This window comes from Astatotilapia calliptera, chromosome 13 (assembly GCF_900246225.1).
Source record: "Astatotilapia calliptera chromosome 13, fAstCal1.2, whole genome shotgun sequence".
NCBI lineage: Eukaryota > Metazoa > Chordata > Actinopteri > Cichliformes > Cichlidae > Astatotilapia > Astatotilapia calliptera.
In genome coordinates, this window is record NC_039314.1 from 2,520,858 (window position 1) to 2,530,368 (window position 9,511).

The window sequence follows — 9,511 nt, forward strand, 5'->3', positions numbered from 1 at the left end:
ATTACTATTGCAAAATCGGTAATTAGAATACCGTTACTTTCCTGTAGGAACGCTGCGTTACTGCGTTACTAAAACCGTGATTTTATTTGCGAGAATGTCTCATGACAATGACGTAAGCGAGTGCAATATATCGAGTGCGAGAGAGAATATGAGCGTGCAGCGTTTAAAGTGTGGACGTACTGACCTTATTTTAAGTTTGATTCCATAAAAAGTGACAAAAACATTAGTGTCCGTTGTGAGTGGGAAGAAAACTTCTTTTTACAGCAAAAAAAACCCTAAACAAGCTCCGAGTGCGCAACGACGTAATGGGAAATTCACCGAGAAACTCGCGGACTCTTCCACTGACTGCTGCGGCACACCTGCACCAGGGCAAACCTCCGCCTACCCAACTCCTGCTTTACAGGTGAAAATAGAGCAAAACGACTGCTAGTCTTTGATGTTATTTATTTTCTGCTGTGTTTTACTTGCATCTATTTGAAAGACTGAGTGTAAACACAAAAAATATTTTTATTTTATGTGCTGGAATGTGCAGAAAATAGGTTTAAATGTTAAACTAATTTCTTCAAGTCAGAGAATGTTGCACGTAATTTAATTTTTACTTGATGCATAATTAAAAGATTAAAACTAATAAAACAAGTTAAAAAAAGAGACTTTTCCATTTGATTACATTTTGTATGATGGATTATGCAGAAAAAGTAGAATTGGGCTGAAAGATCTATCGCTTTATCACCTATTCAGGCTGTAAATCGTGTTTTTAAAAAGTAACTGAGTAACTAAGTAATTAATTACTTTTGAAAATAAGTAATTAGTAAAGTAACGGGATTACTTTTTTGGGGGAAGTAATCAATAATTAGTTACTGAATACTTTTTTCAAGTACCTTGACCAACACTGGTTACAATTACATTAGCATGACCAATTATGCAAATTAGGTGATGGCGTCATTTAGCGACTTTTAAGACAGCCAATAGCGATTTTCCTTACTGAGGAATTGGCAACACTGGATCCAGTACACCATAGAGCAGCAACCAGCTAACTTCATGGCTTTCTGTGCTTAACTGCTAAAAGAATTAATATCACAAAACTGATATGTAGGACTCAGTTCAGCATCAGCAAAGATCATGGTAGAAGTATAACTTCCAACTTTCAGGTGTTATGACTGCTGAGTGGTGAAACATCTAGATTGACGGCGAGTTAGCGTACATGTGGTTTATCTGCTCTGTTTAGCCTAAATAGCAAATGCTCTGGACCAGAAAAATAAAGCAAAGCACTTACACAACCAATTAGACTACAAAGGCTGGAATTACAGGGAGGACTTTTCAAATTAAAATAGATTAGAGTATCAAAGTTTTCATTGGTAGTGTTTTTATGACTAAAACAATTCCACTAAGCTACCAAACATGCAAAGATGCCTTTCCTCTCATAATGTGTGTTTTACCAACTTAGTTTGAAGTTAGTATCAAACATCATTGTTCTTCCTCTTCAGCCAGAGATCAAAAAGAATCACAAACAACTTTGTGATTTATTTGGAGATATTCTATGTAATGATCCATTACGGAATATCTAAGGGGACGTCTGTACAGAGGAAACATGTTGGAGGCTTCGCCAAAAGCCTCTTTGTTGTACTTATGTAATTGTCATGTTCATAGGGAATTTTTATTGAAACAATAACAAAGCGCATGTCCACAAATTAGCTTCACTTTCTCCCATTCAACTTCTCATTGTCTGCAATGCCTGTGAGGGCTTACAATAATGGATGATTGGAGAGGAGAAAGGAAAAGCAGTATGCTGTGTGTGTGTGTTTGTGTGTGAAGGGGGAAAGCATGTTGGCAGTGTGGTAAAGAAAAGCCTGCTGGATTGTTGGAGCACAGTGGAAGGATGCCTGCCAGTTTCTACGCCACCGGGACTCTCTGACCTGCGCTTATGTGTGTTGTGTTTGATTGTGTGTATGCAGCTGAACTCAACAACAGAAAACCTCCGCCTGCTCCAGCATGCGTTCACACTGTGTGTGTTTGCTGTTTCACTGAGTGTGAAACTATGTGTTTCTACCCTGCGTTCAATTTGTGCTTAAGCCGTGTGCACCTGCGTATTATATTGTGTGTGTGTGTGTGTGTGTGTGTGTGTGTGTGTGTGTGTGTGTGTGTGGGAGGCAAGCAGATGAAGACGGTGCTTGCCTCATATTCAATGTGATCTGCAGCCTCACCTCTGTCATTATATTTAGCATACGATCCAGCTCCGTGTTTCATTATGCATTCCCATCTACTGCTCTGTGGTGTGAATCTTACATCTCAATTAGCCTCTGTGTTCTGGACATAAAATGCATTATTTGTGGCAAGCAATGGAAGACCAAAGCAATTCAAACTTGCAACTAAAGTGCACATGAATGACCCATCGTAATTTAGTCTCACACATACACATAATGTGTGCACAGCGATTTAAAAACATCCATTAGTTTTTTTTGTTTGTTTGTTTGTTTGTTTTGTTTGTTTGTTTGTTTATTTGTTTTTTGGGTGGAGTTTTGTCTTAGATTCACACAGATGCAGCTACAGTTAATGTGAGCATGTGATGTATTTTTTTTATTTACATATTAAGTACATCTACTGAACCCTTAAAACAAGATCTAAACTTTTCTAAGACACTCTCCTCAGTATTCATAATTTTGCTTCTCTGCTACACGGAAATATTTAAGCTTTAGCTTGTCAAAGGACCCCTTGATCCCATTTCAGCACACAAGTAAATAACAAAACCATAACTTTTTACCCAAGCTAACCAATTACTTTTTCATCCCTGTTGTTCACGTAATATTTTTTAGTGTCTAAACCTAGCCAATGAGACACAAACCACAGGAAACTGGCTGACAAACGTAAGGGACATTTAGCACGAGAACCCATTAAAGGTCACTTCAAGGGACAATGGGTGAAATAACCACTGGTGATGTAACATGGGCGGGTCCTGATTTGAACTTTTCTCAACTTTTTCTCAGTCTTGTCTACTGACATATGACAGGTTTACTTTTAAGCAAACCAACACCTTTTTATTCCACCACCGTTCTAGCTTCTGTTAAGATTCAATATTGAGGAAGGGTACAAGAGGTGATCGAAGAATAACCACACCGATCCGGCCGGGTGAAGTCAAACGATGATTTTAATGAATACACGCGTGGGAAGAGAACTCTGTACGCAGACAGGAAGTAGTCTTCGACTTAATCAAAGCATGAACAGATATTTTATAGCATCAGGGTTTGTTTACTGACGCCCCTTCATACGTCACAGACACATTTTATACATAGATCAGATCAACATCTTCATGACTTTTCCCCTAGAAAATCATCTTCTATTTTCATGGCTTGGTACTTTCCGTTCTTATCTTAAAATGAATTGTTCCTCTTTCTTGCCGAGACAACAAGGACGGTTCCTCTAAATAAATTTAACTCTATGTGTGTGTGTCACGACCTCACATGCTCTTTCTCAATTCACCTGTTGCACTTCTGACCTTTTACCAGACCAGAAGCTCACTGAGACTATGTGTATGTCTTCTACTAAATAAATGTTTTAATCAAGAACCTCTACTAAAACCTTAATATAAAATGATCTGATCTTAAGGCCTTCTTAAAGCTATCTGTTACATTGTTAAAGCCTCGTCTTAGCCTGCGGCTCAAAATAACTTCCTGGTTTCACTTCTGCATACAACTTCCTGTCAGCCTGCAACTCAGTCTTTCTGAAAGAGACACTGTTTAAACCTTGGAATGCAATATCCATGCTGCAGATTATATTATTAATGCAATGACAATTATTTAACAATAGCAGTAAAATAATTTCCCTCCTCGACACTCCCCCTTTTGACCTCTGGAACACCAGAGGTCACAATACATTGTGTCCTCACGCAGACCCCTCTCTGGTGGTCTCGAACCTCGAGATCTCCAGGATCCTCGCCCCTCCTGTGGTCGCCGAGATCTTCTGCAAAGGAAACAAAACACCTTTTCTTGCATCTCCCTAACTTATCCTATCTGGGACTCTTTAATCAAAAGCATGATCCTAATTATGCTCTTAACTTATTGTCTTGTATTTATGTATATTCTTCAACGTTACTCATCCCTTTAGAACTCTTTAAGCCCTGCTTTCACGTCCGATTGCTCGCTCTATTTTCCCTTATCTGATCATCAACATCCTGTGCACAAGTTGTCGCTGCTGCAAGTTAATCTACTCCAAAAGAAAACAACCACTTTAATCAATTAAGTTTAAGCATATAAGCAATTACTCCTGTATACATTTCATCATAGCTAAATGCTGCCTTGAAACAACTCCTATGTGTTAACACTAACTTCATTTTAAAACCTCACATTTCCTATGTTACCACCTGTTTTGGTATAGCCTTTTTATTTCATTTTGCTCCCTTTAATGTAACAATACCTTCTAATTCTAATGTATCAGACTTAATCAAAATATATGCTTTCCTTCCTCTTTGGTCCTTCTTTAAGTTCAGTTAAAAGCTAAATGAATTTAAGGCCTTTTGCCTGGAATCAATACTGTCATGTGTGTTTCTTAACTCTGTGTCTGTAAGCGTGTGCAATCCTTCATGAACTCATATTATCCTCACAGTAGATTGGCTAATCATAGCGCTAGCCAAAGGCTCGTGACCCTCCAGAGACAAATTTGAGCCACAACTCCTTTAAAAGCACAAAATGCAATATGTATAAAAATCATTTCTATTTATAAGCTCCCCCTTTTATCCTAAAAATGCCTCCTATATAATATCTGTATGTGTAAGCCTACATTATAACCACTACTTCTAGAAATCAAAAAGAAATCAAAGCTGTTCTACCCCTTCAACCCTCACTAATTTTCCCTCTAAGATTTATTCACAGCTTTGAAAAACCGGCATTGTATCTTCTAAACAGGATTCATGGTCCTGGGCCATGTTGGCCCAGCATTCTTGGTTCCTTGTATTTTCGCTCCTTATTTAGGCCAGGTTTTCTGAGGTGTCCTGTTGTGGTGTTCCCTAAGTATTTTTCCTTTGTGACTCTTACCCCTTTGTGCCCCTCTGTGTATTTATGAGCTCTCGTCTCTCTTTGTGTTTATTCCATGTTTCCCCCAGCCTGTTATGTCTGTGTTCTCCCCGTGCTCTGGGTGTATTTAAGTTGTGTCTTCTGATATTGTAGTTGCTGGTTTGTCTGTGTTGTTTCCCCTCGGTCTCCCTGCGTCTCGTTTCTGGTTTGTGTTATTAGCTTACCCAGTTTAGGTTTCCGGTTTCTTGTTTTTCCCCCAGTGCTGTTTTGTGCCCACCGTTGTAAATAAATATTCACCTGCACCAGAGCTGCCGCCTTTTGGGTCCTTTTCTACAACTCCACACGGCTTGCCTCGCAAACCGTGACAAGTTCACTTTTAATCCTTTAACCTTAACTTAAAAATAACAGTTTCAGTTTTACCATATCCAAATGATCAAAAACCCAAAAGGTCCTAAAATGATCCTAAATTATTAAACAATTAAATTATTAAACCCTAAACCCCCCTTTATCTTGATACATTTCATGTGTCAAGATACTATACAAAACTTAAAACTGCTCAGTTTTCCCCACTCATGATCCAATCTGTGTCATAAAAATAAACTTAAAACAGAACAGTTATCAGTCATGTGTTTCTACAATTAATGGTAACTGAGTTACATCAAAAAATATTTCCCCTTTAGCATTTGGCATTCTCCCAACAATATACTATAATCTCATAATCTAACCCCAGTCAACAAAACAAAAATTTTTCTGGTAAAAGCAAATTGTTTGTCCACATTTATTCACCCTCACATTCACTCACACATTCACTCACATGCAGGCACACCATGTATTTGCTGATAGTGGAGCCTCCCGCACGATCAGATACTCCACCCTCAGCAAAATGAGCTCCGTCATTTTTTATTTTCCATAGGAAAATATTTCTTTATGCTTTTGGACTGGATTGACTCGCATAAAATCCTTTTTACAGGGACTTACGACCTTGATCAGTCCCCACAGGTAGCTTTCTCCTCAGCCAATTGTAATCTGGAAAGCCCCCTTATATTTGCTCCTCCCGAGAATTTTCAGCGCCGTTATTCACTGTTGCAGGCCTGCTTAAAACAGAAATGAAAAAAAAATAGAGCTGATTGTTAGCTCATAAAAACAAAACAAAATCACCTGACAGGTTTTCTTTAAGTGCACTGTTACAAAATAATGGGCCCAATTTTAGACATGTCCATGTTTCCTAAAACTCCCTCTATATAAAACAAAAACACCAACAACAACCTACCTGACAGAATCAACCCATCACCACAACAACCTTAAACACACAAATCTTGCCACCACATAATCTCACCTCCTCAATACACCGAAAGTCCCATTAAACCCACTCAATTTGCACACAAAAATCACCCCCTTTTGCTCTATAACATACTTCAATTCAGCATAAAACCCCCTTACAACAACATATCACTAAACTATAAATTTCCTACCCCAATCTGCACTTCTCGTCTCTGCTATGCTTCCTCTTCCTGAAAGTCACAGTCACACACACACTCAGGAAGTTCTTTCGTCACCACACACTCCAGCTAATTTGCATACTGAATCATCTCTCAAGAAGCTGTAACAACAGAAACATATGTTTAAACATTCCCAACTCATTAAATCATTTTATTTCTTCCAACAGTGATCACTAGTGTTGATCACTCAGTACGAGAGCACTCCTAAGTCACTCTTTTTTAAAACTACTTTAATCCCTTTTTCGTTTTCATAACTCCCTTTGTCATATGGCTTATTCTATTCCTCAATTACAAACTCAAATGTATTTTATTAAACATTCACACCATTGTATCATTCATACAAAATAGCAAGCTGTTCTTCATTGCCTATGTTTGTGTTCTTAGCTAGGTTTAATCAGTGTCTATGCATTAAACTCCATGAGCTTGTCTTGTCTTTATAAGTTTAATGCATTTTCTGTTTGTGTGTGTGAATTTGCATATGGTGCTTTTACAGTGTGTCAGACTCCTTCATAATTTTGCCTTTAAACAGTCAATTTTCTCCTCCCCAAATTTACTAACCCAAATTCTGATTTCCTACCTGAAATAGCAGCATTCCTTGTCCACAGCCAGAAGGTAGGGCTCCACTTGCCACTTTCCACCTCCACCCTAGCCCAGCGGTCTTACCCGTCAGGTCTGAGAGTAATCGTGACTGTGCCTGCCTTAGGTTGTCCCAGGGTTTCGAGGTGGGATCTTACCCGTCATGGGCTATCCAGCCTTCCATACTCGCCTGATACGGGGCCCAAGTGGGCAGGGGAGGGAACACACTGGCTCTGGGAATTAAAGGAATGTAAGCTGCTTCCTTCATTGCATCTTATGTTAAACTATCTCTATAATAAGCTATCTCAATTCTGACTCCTTCCCAGAATAATTTCACATATGGCACTTTGTGTATGTGTGTTTTCTATTCATTAATGTAATTGTCAGTTATTTTCTCTCCCGGTCAGGGAACCACATTATTTTCTCTCTTCATTTTACCTTCTTTTGTTTGTTTGTGACGTTCTACTTTAGCTCTACTAAGCCTTGATGTAAAAACAATACTCCCTTATTTCACGCACACACTCTGCCTTTTGCCTACACACACACTTCTCTCTCAGACTTCCTCTGTTCACACATCACCTTATATGGGCATGCAAACTTCCTGTCACCCACACCATTTCCTGTTACACACACACCGCACGCAGCTGCTCAGAGCAGCTCAAACTGCTTTGCTGTTTCTCCAGGCTAATCAAACTTATTTTGTATTTACAATCTACAAACCCTCTGTAATTCTACTAACTTTTGACCTAAAATGTAGCATCATTCACACAATGATTTCATAATCCTCTCACACACACCTTTTAAATAAACTAAACTCTTATAACATCACTCATGCCTCTCTCAAATTAAAAACACTTTCAAAGTTTAAAACGTCCTACTTTACATCACCCAAGAAATACCTCTCACACCTTTATTCATCATGTCAAAGCTTCTAGTCACCGCATTCACACTTAAACTGTGACTAGAGTTAAGGAATATAACTCAACACACTTTCCTAAAAGTATTTTAGACATGCTTGTCATAATCAAAAAGAGCAAGTAAAAAACAAACAAACAAAAAATTGAAACCTCCATTAATTCTCACCGCACACACAAGAAATTGAAAAAATAAAACCCACCAGCAACTAATGCTGGAGAAAAGTTACTACTGAAAGTGATGTGTTAGTCTTAAGTATATACAGTGCACTCAATCTATTTATATATCTACATCCAAACTCAGTCAGTTACTATGCATCCCCTACGGCAACTCAAAACTTTATTTATAGTCCTTTACTAAACATAAATGGCATTTGAAACACACACTCAACAATGTTTGCAGCAGTATTTGTAAAACCAACTGTGGCTTAAACAGTTCACTGCTTACTCATTTGCATTTTCACTCACACACACACCTCCAAAAATAGCAGCAGGCAGTCAGTGCATTACTGACTCGACACACAGAGATCTCTCACACCAAATTTTATTATTCTATATTACAACGACGTCTTATATTTACAACTACTGTCAGATCTGTCAGCTTTAGCGCCTAACCAATTTCGACAAATTTAAAATAACCGCCCACTAATTAACCAGTATCAAGACTTTAACTGTTTCTGGCCTCATTTCTAAAATCCCTAACTCAATTTAAAAGCGTCAACCAACCCAAACTTTGCCTGAAGCTCTATTTTTGGCATTTCACAGCCAAGGCTTACCTCGAAGTGTTAAGTTAAAGTTACACGCCCGAAGACCAACTTCTCCTGTCCAAAAAAGCGCAGATACCGTTTCAAACGGTAAGGAGACTCTAACTCCTAGTTTAATTCCAGGCTGCCCTGTACCCCACAGCTAAACCACACTGAACTAACCCTCTTCGCCGAGAGGTCAATGTCGCGCGTCCACGACAAGGAGGGAGCGTAACCTCCGGGCTCTGCGCTTCCTAGCAGACTCGAACTGCCGTTCTAGAATAATTTATAATATTTTGAAACAACAATCAACACCCGAAACAAGTGTATAACTGAGGCAGGTGCAACCTAGTGGTCAATGGAGACTCCAACTCACAAAATGACCACTCAGGTCCACTCTTATGACCAAATTTGGACTCTAACCAACACAATAACCAATTCCCTACCAAACTACTTGAGACTCTAACTCAATTTCTTTGGGACTTCAACCCAGTATTTAAACTTTTCTTATCAGACTCTTAACTACTTTCATTTCTTCATAGCAGAACTCTAACTGCTTCAACTCATGAGATTTTCATCAAAATCAAAACAGACATCCACCAGTAACTTCAGTGAGTAGACTTAAATTTTATCATGTCCAATTTGGCACACTTTGGAAATAATTCAACAGGTAGTGCCTTACCTTTTGGATAAGCCGGCTTATGCCCACTCACTTAGACCACTGGAATTCATGTCTGCCCGTCAGACCACCTAAGACCCCGGATTTCTCCGTCCAA